This window comes from Oreochromis niloticus, linkage group LG22, assembly GCF_001858045.2.
Source record: "Oreochromis niloticus isolate F11D_XX linkage group LG22, O_niloticus_UMD_NMBU, whole genome shotgun sequence".
Classification (NCBI taxonomy): domain Eukaryota; kingdom Metazoa; phylum Chordata; class Actinopteri; order Cichliformes; family Cichlidae; genus Oreochromis; species Oreochromis niloticus.
The window spans coordinates 10849632-10862621 of record NC_031985.2 but is presented as its reverse complement, the minus strand read 5'-3'; the positions used below and the strand labels follow the sequence as shown (position 1 = coordinate 10862621).

Here is a 12990-nt window from a genome sequence, read left to right as displayed (position 1 = left end):
TAAAAATAAAATATAACTAAAACCACGCTCGCACAGGTTCAGGGATGCACACTGAGGCCAACTCAAATATAAACACAATTTTATTTATTAATGTAAAATGAAAAACAAAACAACAGCGCACTGAATATCTAAAACGGTGTCCCAAATTACAATAAAAATAAATACAACTGGGACTTACCAGCAGCGGTGGACCAAAAGAACCACACAAAAAAACCTACTATAGTCTATTCACCTGGTGCTGTACAACAAAAGAAGTGTGGAAAACGACCCACCACCTGAGGTCCCACGGCCGCTGGTAAATCCTCAGTTCGCTGAAATAAAAGCACGAGATAAACACATTAAAAAGGATAAAAACATGGGACATAAACAGGCTCTCAACCTACGAAACAAAAGAAAGAACCAATTAAAAGAAAACAAAAGTCGGTGATACAACACAACCAGTTATACACCACAGAGCACTGATTAAAAATACTTTCGCTCGGCGAACCAGCCCACAGCTGGTGCTGGGTCCGATTGTCCTTGGTCTGCTCGGTCTCACACAACTTCCCACAGCTGGGAGAAAGGGGAAAGGCAGTACCAGTTCGTATAACCGGGCCAATATACGGCCGAGAATCGCCCCGGCCAGCCACGAAAGCTGGAGCGAACAATAGTCCAAAAGGGCGTGGGAAAGCAAGCTACAAGGGAAAACTGGGCCGCCGCAGATTAACTGTAATATAACAAAGTCAACAAGACAAGACAGCAGCAGAGCAGGCGGTTGGTCCCCGAGAGGACACGGCAGCAGTCAAACCCTACAAATAAAAAGGCAAAACTAACCTTAATCTTCTTTAATTTACAAAACTAGCAGCTATAAAATAAGCTGCTTACCCCAGAACTTGGAGGCGCTGTACTGCACGGCGGATGCACTCACGCGTCTCCTCACCACGGCTGGAGCAAAGGAAAGAAAAACAGCCGCGCTGTAGCGGGCCGCAGAAATATAACTACTAATTGCCGACGTTAGGGAGAAATCAGAAATCGAAGGGGGGACCTACCTGCAGCAATCACACGACCTGATCGCCTCAGTAATTTAACCAACAAGCCAGCGTCTACCGCTGTATCGCACCAGAAGCTCGGGAGGAAATAATCCAACGAGAAAACCCGGCTTCCCTTTATACAGGTAAACGCCGCCTTGTAATCAATATACAGGTGGGCTCCTAGTTGACGTAAACGCGCAGCGGGAGCAAGCACAGGAGAGAGAGAGAGAAAGAGAGGGAAAGCAGTAACGCAAGTGGGGGCGAAAGAGAAAGGAAAAACGAGTAGCCCCTCCGGCTACACATGCATGGATTTTCAGGTTTGCCACTTGTGGACAGAGTTTGCTCAAGATTGTCTGAATCTTTTGATTTATGTACTGTAGATAAGATATTGAAAATCTTCTCAATTTTGCATTGAGGAACTCTGAAATTGTTCAATTTGTAGACGGGTCATTAATGTGACATGGCAATTTCACTGTCCTACCAGATAAAATGAAGCTTATACGTAAGTTCAGTAAGGAAGATCTGTAGTCACACATCGATCTGCTTCCTGGATGTTTTGGATGCTTTGCATCACCTTCACTTTCCCATGCGGTCAAGCTCACATCACAGGTCTAGTCCAGTCATCTTTCTGCCTGCCTTCTTCAGGCCAATCAGCCTCCACTTGGCATGCTTCAAATCTCACTGCTCATCTGTCATTCTCCCTTGCAGACGCCTCCCTGCAACCCACCTCCTCCTCTCTCATGTTACTCAGGCTCCATCCAAACCTCCATCTTCATCTCCATCACTAGCGTCTAGACTGTGGGAAGTACTTCCCTAATTCTTATCACCACTGGGATTCGATTTTACTGTCATGGCCCATCTGAATCTAATCACCAAATAGCTTAATTAATTTCTGTATATCAATAAGAGAGACAGAGTATTTTGAAGTCTTGTCTCTCCTCTTTCACTACCAGCTGTCAATCTCACTCACACTGCATCCTGTAGTCATGTAGTCACAACTGCTCTCCAAAGTTTTCTTTTTACCATTACATTGTTGTCTGCTTATGACAACAATGAACTTGAGTGACATCCCATTTTCATCTGAAAGGTGTTTTATTGAGTTCAGGTCAAGACTCTGTGCAGACAGTCAAGTTCTTCCACACCAAACTCACTTATAAATGTCTATATGGACCTTGCTTTGTGCACTGGTGCGCAGTCATGTTGGAGCAGGAAGGGGCCAGCCACAAACTCTTCCCACAAAGAGCATTAAATTGTACAAACTATCTTGGTATGCTGAAGCGTTAAGAGTTCCTTTCACTAGAACTAAGGGCCTGAGCCCAGCTCCTGAAAAACAACCCCATTAATGTATAAACTGTAGCTGCTGCCTCTGTCCTCTAGATGGAGCTTTAATAACTGAATCAAGACCATCTGCTGGATTAAAATAGGAGGCTCGAGGCGGAGATGAGGTGCAGACTAACCAGGCTTTTATTCACCAACATTAACAGAAAGCAAAACATAAGAAAAAATAAAACAATACAGCACAGTGATGTAGCAGGGAAGTTATCCAAAGCGTAAGTCAACATCTGAATGTCTCAAAAATAAAATAACATGTAAGTTGCTTTGGCACTTTGCTAATGTGGCTGAATTAAAAGAACTCTGCAGAGAAGAATAGATCAAAGTTCCTCCAGTGATGATAAAATATAATTTGAGTACACCATAAGGGGTAATCTGATTACTTGTGTAATCTGATTTCACCTATAAAGGTTATCTGATTACTTAAACTTGTCGAGGAGATTCATGCCAACACACGTTTCCCACATTAACCTGCTCTGCGTTTTATCCTCTGTGCTGGACAGGCTGGTTATTCTACAACAGGCTATTGCAGATGTGCATTGCTGCCATCTACTCTTTATTTTTACTTAGCTCAGTTTGCATTAGTGATGATGCTTATACATACATTCAGTAAGGAAGCTCTGTATTCACTCATCTGCCTGCGTTCCTGGGTGCTTTTGTGCTGTTAGTCTATTCTTTACATCACTTCCACTTTCCCATGTTGTAACTTAATTCTGTCATCTTCACTCTGATCCACTCTGATTTTATTACCCACCGTAAGCCTGCCTTCATCTCATCTCCAAGTTATCCTGGCCAAAATAAGTTCCTCATCCAAGTATTAACCTGCTTCATCTCTGCCACCACCAGCATCTAGACTCCAAAGGGCCCTTGCCTACTTCCTGCCACTGTTAGACTCTACTCTGCTATGCAGCTCCATCTGAATAGTTTATTGCTCAAACTCAGTACTTCAATAAATCATGTTCAATTCCTTAAAATGGTCTTTATTGAAATGTCTGCTGTTCTCATTTTGTCATCTTTTAGTGTTATTATAAATGTGGATTGGGTAACGGTAACTGTGTAGGAAACTGCACTGTTGCATGATGCATGCAACCAAAAAAAAGTCGTTTGTAAAGATGAGCCCGGAGTGTGCAATGGCAGGTTTGGTGTGAAATGGTCAGGTCCATCTATAAGGGCAAGGAGTGTTTCATGTATGTAAATAAGTCATCCCCTTTATTTCATTACAGTTTTCAGATTGTTAAAATATTGTTTTCTTTAATTGTCACAAAATAATGTGTGCCCCAGTCTCCAGTGAAATGTAGTACTGGAAGAATGGTTATTCCTCCGTTCTACCACAAGAGGGAGTATGCCCTGAAATGAGCAGTCTACAAGGGCTAAACACAGTGGGCCACTCATTGTAATGTAGTGGGCCTAGCAAGAGTTAAGAGACTGGTTACAAAACGTGTAATACAGTATTATGTATGGTAATCCTCATTATGTTTGTAATCATCTTTTAATCTTGATTTCATTTATTCTACTGTAAGATGTATTTGTTGAGTTTGAAATATTTCAGTCCACTGTGACGATGGACTGTGTCTGTATATTTGCAGATTGTACACCAAAGGCTGACACATTAAGCCACAAAGGTTTTATTTAAGTGTGCAACACTTCTCCTCCCCTTGTATGGTAGACAGCTGTGTGGTGCAGACTTATAAGTGGCTGTCAGTGGTGGAGAACTCATGCATTTCTCTAGATTAGGCAGATATTTGACCATAATACACAGTGCCCAGCTTTGTGAAAAACCAACACAGCATATCAGCACAAAGACCTCATACCAGCTGTCATTCCAGTAGTGGATGTTAGTGATTTGAAGTTGTTTTCCAGCCATAAGACCTGGGCACCTTAAACCATGAACTTCTCTGTATACTAAAGTATTCAAGAGTCAAATGTAACGCAGAGAGAACAATGATCCCAGGCACAGCAGCAAATCTGCAAAACAAGGAAAAGGAAAATAATCAACATGTTGCAATGGCCCAGTCAAACTCCACACTTCAGCTTGTGGTACTGTGGTGAGAGATTAGTGAGCAGAGTGAGATTGATCGTCAGACTACTGCTTCTACTACTGCTAATATACTAATACGACTAATAATAATGAGAAGTTATTGCTTCTAAAGGTGATAATCTTTGCTGCGAATCTTCTAATCTGTTAATCTGGAACAGTATAGTTTGACATATTCAAGTCATCAGCACTTTTTTACTTCCAGATATTGATTTTTTTGTTATTTTCTGAATGAGTGTGAATTAGGGTGACCGTATATTGATTTCCAAAAAAGAGGACACTTAGCTCAGTCATGAAGAACTTGCTTAAAGAAACATATTTAACATATTTAAACGATGCCTTCTCTGTGCGGTTAATGAATTATGAAATAAAATATGTCATATAGGCTTTTACAAGTCAACAAGTGCAAAAAAAAATAACTTAAAAACCTCTGGAATTAAATAATGGTACAGAAATAATGCCTCATCTGCATAAGAAAAATTACCAGTACTGGGTCGGTATGAGGGCTGGACTGGGACAAAAAATCGGCCTTTGAATGAAAACAAACGCTGCTGTGACAGTGATGTACACTGTCTTGTTGGTATATGTATGATTTCTATACATTTTACATCAGATGAAAACTTTGGTTGTAAGATTCAGGAAATTATTTATTAAAAACGAGACATTTTAAATGAGAATAAGAAAGAAAAGTATTTCTTTGAGCCCCCCTTTCCCTGTTAATGCCCTACCTGGGCCCCCTGGCAAAGCTTTCCTAGACTCGCCCCTGCACAGTTACCAGCTGTCAGCCACTTAGAAAAGGATCCTGGTGTTATTTGTCTCTCAGAAACAGTTCATAACTTCCCTTCAACTCATTCATGTCACCTAAAAGGTAAACCTGTTTCTCCATCACCTGTTCATCTGTATCTGAATATGATTTTCCAGAGTCTAAAACCAATGAGAAGATTTTTGTTACCAGAACCTCTTGTTTCAGTACACCTGTAGTCTTGATTTTTTTCACATATGAGCAGGCTTTGGTAGCATGCAGGTAAAGAATATGTGCATATAACCAGAGAACAAAGTAACTTTTTTAATCCTAAAATCATTGGCTATTGCCCTGAATGCGTATTGCAACCACTTCTAAAGTTTTTATAATAAAACTGTATAGGTAAATGAAGCTTTTAAATATTTGATTTTTTAATTGAATATAATTTGTATATATGCTAATATTAAAATTTAATAAAGTTAATGTTAAAAATAAGACGCTAGCCAGGCATTCTTCTTCCACTGACGGCTGCGGGTGTGTTGCGTGAGATTCATGAATAAGAATGTTTGAGTCACTGTTTAATTATGAGTTTTAACTTAGCTTACAAATAAAATAACATAATAAATGACAATAAAATAATATTAATTACGGCAAAAATCATGTGCTAAAAACACATTCATGAGTGGTTGTGCTATCCATCCAATTAATGAATTTGGTCACAGCTTTTATTAACCTTAATAAATCAAATTTTGACTTAGAGCAACAGTAGAGTGCTAGAACCAAGGATTTGATGCTGATTGTCATAGCAAAGCAGGTGATAGTATAGCTCACTGGCCTTTGTTAACAGCTGATTTTCTGTTACTAATTATTTCTCTTTTAATTAAAATGCTGGACAAATTTGTCCTGAAGCCTGAATTTTAAAATGAAAGGATTTCATATGATGCAGATGAATTAAAAAGTCATAAGTTAAGTTTTTCTTCACAATTTTATAATAAACATTTTGATTGCTAATTAATTTACGGTAGATCAGACACTTATTTAATTAAAGCTACATGAATAAAACTATAAACTCACAGAGATAAGTTACCACGAGAGCCGATACCAGGAGAACACAGACAACCAGCACGGCCACTCTGAGCTTTAACGCATTGTTTGATTTTGCGTGTTGAGAATCAAGAGCTTCACCTGATTTAGAGGAGACAGAAAGTGAACACACAAGTACATAAACATTTAATAAATAGTTCTAACTCAAGTGCATCTGAGGACAGATGTAAAGATATGTGTTTGTCTTGTTTAAAATGAAAGAAAACATTAAAACAGGTAAGAATCACAGCTGGATTAGACCAACGTCAAACATGACAAAGTGCATATTACATAACAATAAGGCTGACTTCTTCAAATGACCTTTTTAATATATTTATTTTTTAAAATTCTAAGTAAAAGGTTAAGATAATTCAATTAAAAGAGTACCGTTTCATTTCAGTACACGTTACGTTCTATGACAGCGTTGTTCACAAAAATGTGTAAAAAGTTTTTCTCCTCCCTGTTGATTTACCACCACATTACTTTTCTTACCTTCTATGTATTTCTGTGGACGGCTCATCATGCTGAGGCTTCAGCTGACTTCAGAGTTAGTCCAACTGTGTCTTATTATTTTAATCAATTCCTTCAATATTTACTGAAAATTCTGCATCAAGATTCACCTCTGCGACCCTCACCTCAGGCTTTTCAAAGAAAAATGAAGCACAACACCTTTCACAGCTCTGTTAAAAAAAAACTTCCTGATGACTTTAAAGGATGGGGAGGAGGGTCTATCTACAGCGCAGCTCATCTATTTCAAGACAAAATCAAAGAGATACTAGAGCAGAACAAATATTACCGCCAGAGAAGCTTCTCAAACAGCAGTTAAAAAAAACCCCAAACCTGTTCAACACAAATGTTTGAAAACTCATTTCAAACATTTGCTTAGCTACATGCATGACAAATTCTATTATTAACATATCAATAATTTCCATCTTTTATGGAAAATGGGAAATGTTTCTATAAAAACAGAAAAAAAGACAAAACAAAGCTGTTGGTCAGTCCTAACTAACTCTCTACAATCACTGTTTGTTCTCATCATTTTTGTTACCTGTGATCTCATCATTAATCATCATGCTAATTAATTTCATTTCAGCTGAAAATATATAAAGTGGAACAGGAGAGTAGTTACTGTATGTTTAACAATAAGAGTACATTTTATGGCTGTTTTTGAAAACATGTTTCTGTCTTGCTTAGCATTTGCTAAATATCTAATATATTCCTAACACAGTGCAGCTTTGTGCAGCTACAAGAATGTCAAATGTTTTTGTCAATTACAGTTTCTCTTGTGGTGGACCACTAGAGGGCTCCACTCACACCCAGTGTTGAGGAAGTGTGTTCTTCTGTTTTGTGGCGCGATATGTGCAGTTGATGTTGGAGACAAATAAAGAAGGAGTGTGAACTGAGAGCTCTGTGTCGTGATGCTTACCTCCACATTGGTGACCCCTGACTCGAGCATGCAACGGGCCGCAGATAACGCAGACTCCGCTTTGGAGGCATCGGCGGCCGCCGGACCTCCGCCTCCTGTTGCAGCTACGTTCGCTGTGGCGCTGAAACTGCCGGACTTTTGGCTCCATGACCCCCCGTCATGGTTCGTGCACGTGGAGGCTCAGTTCGCCCTTCGCGGCATCTCGGCTGACGACACGAAGTATCACCATGTGGTGGCCTCACTCGACCCGCTGGCCACCCGCCGCGCGATGCCGCTCCTCCGGGACCCACCCGCCCAAGGGAAATACGCCGCCCTTAAAGAGCTGCTTCTTCGGCGCTATGCCCTCTCCGACGCTGAACGAGCCGAAAAGCTCCTCAACCTGTCAGGCTTGGGTGGCGGTACCGCGCTCGAGCTCATGGAGAACATGCTGTCGTTGCTCGGGCCGGATGACGGGGGATTCCTCTTCGCCCACCTCTTCCTTCGCCAGCTACCGGCCGCCGTGAGAGCCGTCCTCGCAAACTCCCCGCTTCTGCCTGCGAAGGATTATCGCTCCCTGGCTGAAGAAGCGGATCGCATTCTCCTGGCTAGCCGCACTTTCAACGTTCACGCCGTGGCTACGGACTCGCCGGCGACGCCTTCCACGCCACCACCTGCCTCCCCCGGAGCATCCGCCCCCTTGCTGACGGCAGGGATTGCTACACGCCGGCACGGCGGCAAGAACATCTGTTTCTACCATCAGCGATTTGGCGACAGAGCGCGTCGCTGCCTGCCGCCTTGCGCTTTCACGGCCCAGGGAAATGGACCCGCCAGCGCGCCGTAGCAGCCGCGACCGCTGGCAATACAGAGAGGCTGCTCTTCATAGAGGACTCGCGCTCCGGGAGACGTTTTCTCGTGGACTCCGGCTCCCAGAAGAGCCTCCTTCCCCCTACCGCTGCCGACGGACTGGCAGCGAACTGTGGGCCGCAGCTCATGGCAGCTAATGGCTCTCCCATCAAAACGTTTGGGGAAAGGTTGGTGACTGTTTGTTTTCATGGCCGGGATTTCCAGTGGAACTTTGTTGTTGCCGCTAGCTCTGTACCTATTTTAGGTGCCGATTTTCTGTGCGCTCACGGACTGCTTGTCGATGTTGCTAACAGATGTTTAATTGATGCTCTTTCGTTTTCTTCGCTGCCATGTTTTACACGGGCCGCCGAACCCCTAATTCGGGCTAATGTAGTGACCTCCGGGGATGCTTTTCAGCGTTTGCTTTCAGAGTTTCCATCGCTGTCTGTCCCTGATTTCTCTGGCGCGGTAACGAAGCATGAGGTTGAGCATTATATTCCCACGGTCGGGCCCCGGTGTTCGCGCGCGCGCGCCGCCTCGACCCCGCGAAACTGTCCGTCGCTCGGGAAGAGTTTGCAGCCATGGAGCGCCTTGGCATTGTACAGCGTTCGAACAGTGCATGGGCCTCTCCGCTTCACATGGTGCCCAAGTCAGACGGTCGGTGGCGGCCGTGCGGAGATTTCCGCCGTTTAAATAATGCCACGGAGAATGACCGTTACCCCATCCCCCACATTCAGGATTTTTCTGCCAACCTCGCCGGAACGTCGATTTTCTCTAAAATTGACTTGGTGCGGGGGTTTCACCAGGTTCCCGTGCGCGCCGAAGACGTCCCTAAGACCGCTGTCATTACCCCTTCGGCTTGTTCGAGTTTTTGCGCATGCCGTTTGGCCTGAAAGGTGCCGCCCAGACCTTTCAGCGGCTGATGGACTCAGTTTTGCGTGGGCTGCCGTTCGTTTTTGTTTATCTGGACGATATATTGGTGGCCAGCTGCTCAGCGAGCCAGCACGAGTCCCATCTGCGCCAGGTTTTCCAGCGTTTGGCAGCGCACGGCCTGATCATCAACCCTTCCAAGTGCCAGTTTGGGTTGCCTGTTCTGGATTTCCTCGGGCACCGCATTTCCGCTGAAGGTGTGGTTCCGTTGCCCGACAGAGTCCAGGCCGTTTCAGCTTTTCCACGCCCCACGTCGGTTAAAGCGTTGCAGGAGTTCTTGGGGATGATAAATTTTTACAACCGCTTTCTCCCCAGAGCTGCCCACCTGCTGCAGCCACTCTATGCTGCCTTAAAAGGTAAAACAGCCAAAGATCCGGTTGACTGGCTGCCGGAACGCATCCATGCGTTTTCCGCAGCCAAGTCTGCGCTGGCTGACGCCGCCCTGCTGGCACACCCGCTCCCGTCGGCGGAGATCGCGTTGACCACCGACGCGTCCGACGTGGCAGTGGGTGGGGTGTTGGAACAGCGGGTTTCAGGTCTCTGGCAACCGCTCGCCTTTTTCAGTCGTACGCTCCGGGATGCCGAACGCAAGTACAGTGTTTTTGACAGGGAGTTGCTAGCCCTGCACCTCGCGACACGGCATTTTCGTTTTTTCCTCGAGGGTCGCAACTTTACTGCGTACGTTGACCACAAACCTTTGACGTTTGCGATGTCCAAGGTCTCTGACCCATGGAGCGCACGCCAGCAGCGCCAGTTGGCGGCCATTTCGGAGTTTACCACAGACATTCAGCACGTGGCTGGTAAGTCCAATCACGTCGCTGACTGTCTGTCACGTGTGTTGGTTTCTCCAGTGTATGTCGGCGTCGACTACGCTGCCATGGCCGCCGAGCAGCATGCTGACCCGGACATCCTGGCGCTTCAGTCGATGAAAACGGGCCTCGTGCTGGAGGACACCCCGGTGTGGGACGGCGGTCCGCGCCTTCTTTGCGACGTTTCTACCGGCCGCCCCCGCCCGGTGGTTCCCCTTTCGTGGCGTCGTCGTGTTTTTGACTCGGTGCATGCCCTCTCTCATCCCGGCGTCCGGGCCTCGGTCAAGCTGGTCAGCGCCAGGTTCGTTTGGCCGGGCCTTCGCAAGACGGTGAAAGAATGGGCGGCGGTTTGTGTCCCATGCCAACGCTCAAAAATCCACCGGCACACGCAGGCACCCCTCGAACCTTTCCGTATCGGCGTTTCGATCACGTTCATGTGGACCTGGTTGGTCCCTTGCCGCAGTCACAGGGTTTCACGCACCTTTTGACTGTGGTGGACCGCACAACCAGGTGGCCGGAGGTGGTGCCACTGGCGTCCACGACAGCGGCGACGGTGGCCAGAGCGTTTTTGTCGACGTGGGTTTCCCGTTTCGGTCCCCCTGCTGACATTACCTCGGACAGGGGCCCACAGTTTGTTTCTGAGCTTTGGTCTGCTATGGCTGACGGCCTGGGGGTCAAGGTCCACCGCACCACAGCATACCACCCGCAAGCTAACGGGATGTGCGAACGGTTTCACCGGTCTCTTAAGGCCGCGCTCCGGGCTTCCTTAACAGGTGGCGACTGGGTCGACCGTCTTCCGTGGGTTTTGCTGGGATTGCGTAGCGCGGTTAAAGAAGACCTCGGGGTTTCCCCGGCTGAACTGGTCCTCGGCCAGCCCCTCCGGGTCCCGGGGAATTCTTGCCTGAGAGCCCTCCCCCATGTTTTGATCCCTCTTTGTTGCCTTTTCGCCCCCCGAAAGGCTCGTTTCCTGTTCCTGGTCCCGTGCACCACTGCCTGCCTGACACTTTTGTTCCGAGTTCGTTGGACTCTGCTCGTTTCGTTTTCGTCAGGCACGATGCCCATAGGACTCCGCTGCGTCCCCCATATGACGGGCCGTACAGGGTTCTTAAACCAGGCAACAAACATTTCATTTTGGACTTTGGCGGTCGGCAGGAGGTTGTCTCTGTTGACAGACTTAAGCCTGCACATGTTATGCAAGAGGATCAGGTGGTCCCGGCCCAGGCCCCTCGTCGCGGCCGCCCACCTGCCACCGGGCTGATGGATTCTGTTTTTTCCCCCAGGAGTGATCCACAATCACCGGAGTCCAAGTCGTCTGCAGCTTTTTCTGACCGCCAGTGCCAGCCTCGCTTCCGGGCTGGGTTGCCCTCTGTCAGTTCCCCACCCCCCGGTTCAGCCGTTCCGGCCGTTTGCTTAGGCCCCGGGTCCTGGACTAGTTCTGCTGGGTGTTCGGGGGGGCATGTGTGGTGGACCACTAGAGGGCTCCACTCACACCCAGTGTTGAGGAAGTGTGTTCTTCTGTTTTGTGGCGCGATATGTGCAGTTGATGTTGGAGACAAATAAAGAAGGAGTGTGAACTGAGAGCTCTGTGTCGTGATGCTTACCTCCACACTCTCACTGTTTTCTCACAGCAGTGTCTCACAATGCTGAATGCGAGAAGCAGAGCCACAGGAAACAAGACATTTTGTAGTAAGTGACCACACATTAAAATATCACCTATAATTGATAACAGTTGGTTCCTTCTTTTCTTCTAACTTTTTTCTTTCTTGGTTTAAGTGTTATTATATACATTGATATGCGTCTCAAGTTTTATGCACAGATATTGTTTTATTCCTGCGTTGATTTAGCACCACACTGATATATCATACCTTATATGTAGCTCTGTGGATGGTTCATCATCTTTTTGTGGTATTTATAGCTATTTCATAAAACTTCATGAAAGACAGATGAGCATTAAGACTCACTTTAAATGTTTCCCAGCTCGTCTCTTTAGGAGTTTCAGAAAAACATTTGTAAATTATTTTGTTCACTGTTTTCTAGTGAAAGAATTCCCCATTAGACTTTATAAAGTGGGGATTAGAAATTATCTGCACCCTGTGCTTTAAACTTTAAAACTATGAAACTTTTTACACTAGCAGTCAAACGTTTGAACACATTTTCTCATTTAATGGTGTTTCTTTATTTTTATGATTATTTACATTGTAGATTCTCACTGAAAGCATCAAACTATGAATGAACACATGGAATTATGTAGTAAACAAAGTGCGAAGTAACTCAAAATGTTTTATATTTTAGATTCTTCAAAATAGCCACCCTTTGATTACTGCTTTGCACACTCTTGGCGGATTCACTGGAAAACAGTCTTGAAGGAGTTCCCAGAGATGCTGAGCACCTGTTGGCCCTTTTGCCTTCACTCTGCGGTCCATCTCATCCCAAATCATCTCAATTGGGTTTAGGTCAGGTGACTGTGGAGGCCAGGCCATCTGGTCCAGTACTCCATCACCCTCCTTTTTGGTCAAATAGCCCTTACACAGCCTGGACATGTGTTTGGGGTCGTTGTCCTGTTGAAAAACTAAATGATGGTCCAACTAAACGCAAACCAGGTGGGACTGCATGTTGCTGCAGGATGGTGTGGTACCCAGCGTACCCAGTGTCACCAGCAATGTACACCCACACCATCACACCATGCATGTAAAGACCATCCGTTCATCTTTTCTGCGCTGCACAAAGACTCGGCGGGTGGAACCAAAGATCTCAAATTCTTACTCAGACCAAAGGACAGATTCCACTGGTCTAATGTCCAT

General features: G+C 45.5%; 1 long non-coding RNA gene across 1 annotated transcript; it reads right to left on the bottom strand.

Annotated features, from left to right (window-relative positions):
- Positions 1-62: 62 nt before the first annotated feature.
- Positions 63-6852, bottom strand: LOC109196507 (uncharacterized). The gene is made up of 5 exons (XR_002057953.2): positions 6695-6852; positions 6194-6304; positions 1029-4307; positions 865-953; positions 63-788 (listed from the first exon to the last, which is right to left on the bottom strand). It is a non-coding gene; the product is annotated as an uncharacterized LOC109196507 (long non-coding RNA).
- Between the last annotated feature and the right edge of the window lie 6138 nt (positions 6853-12990).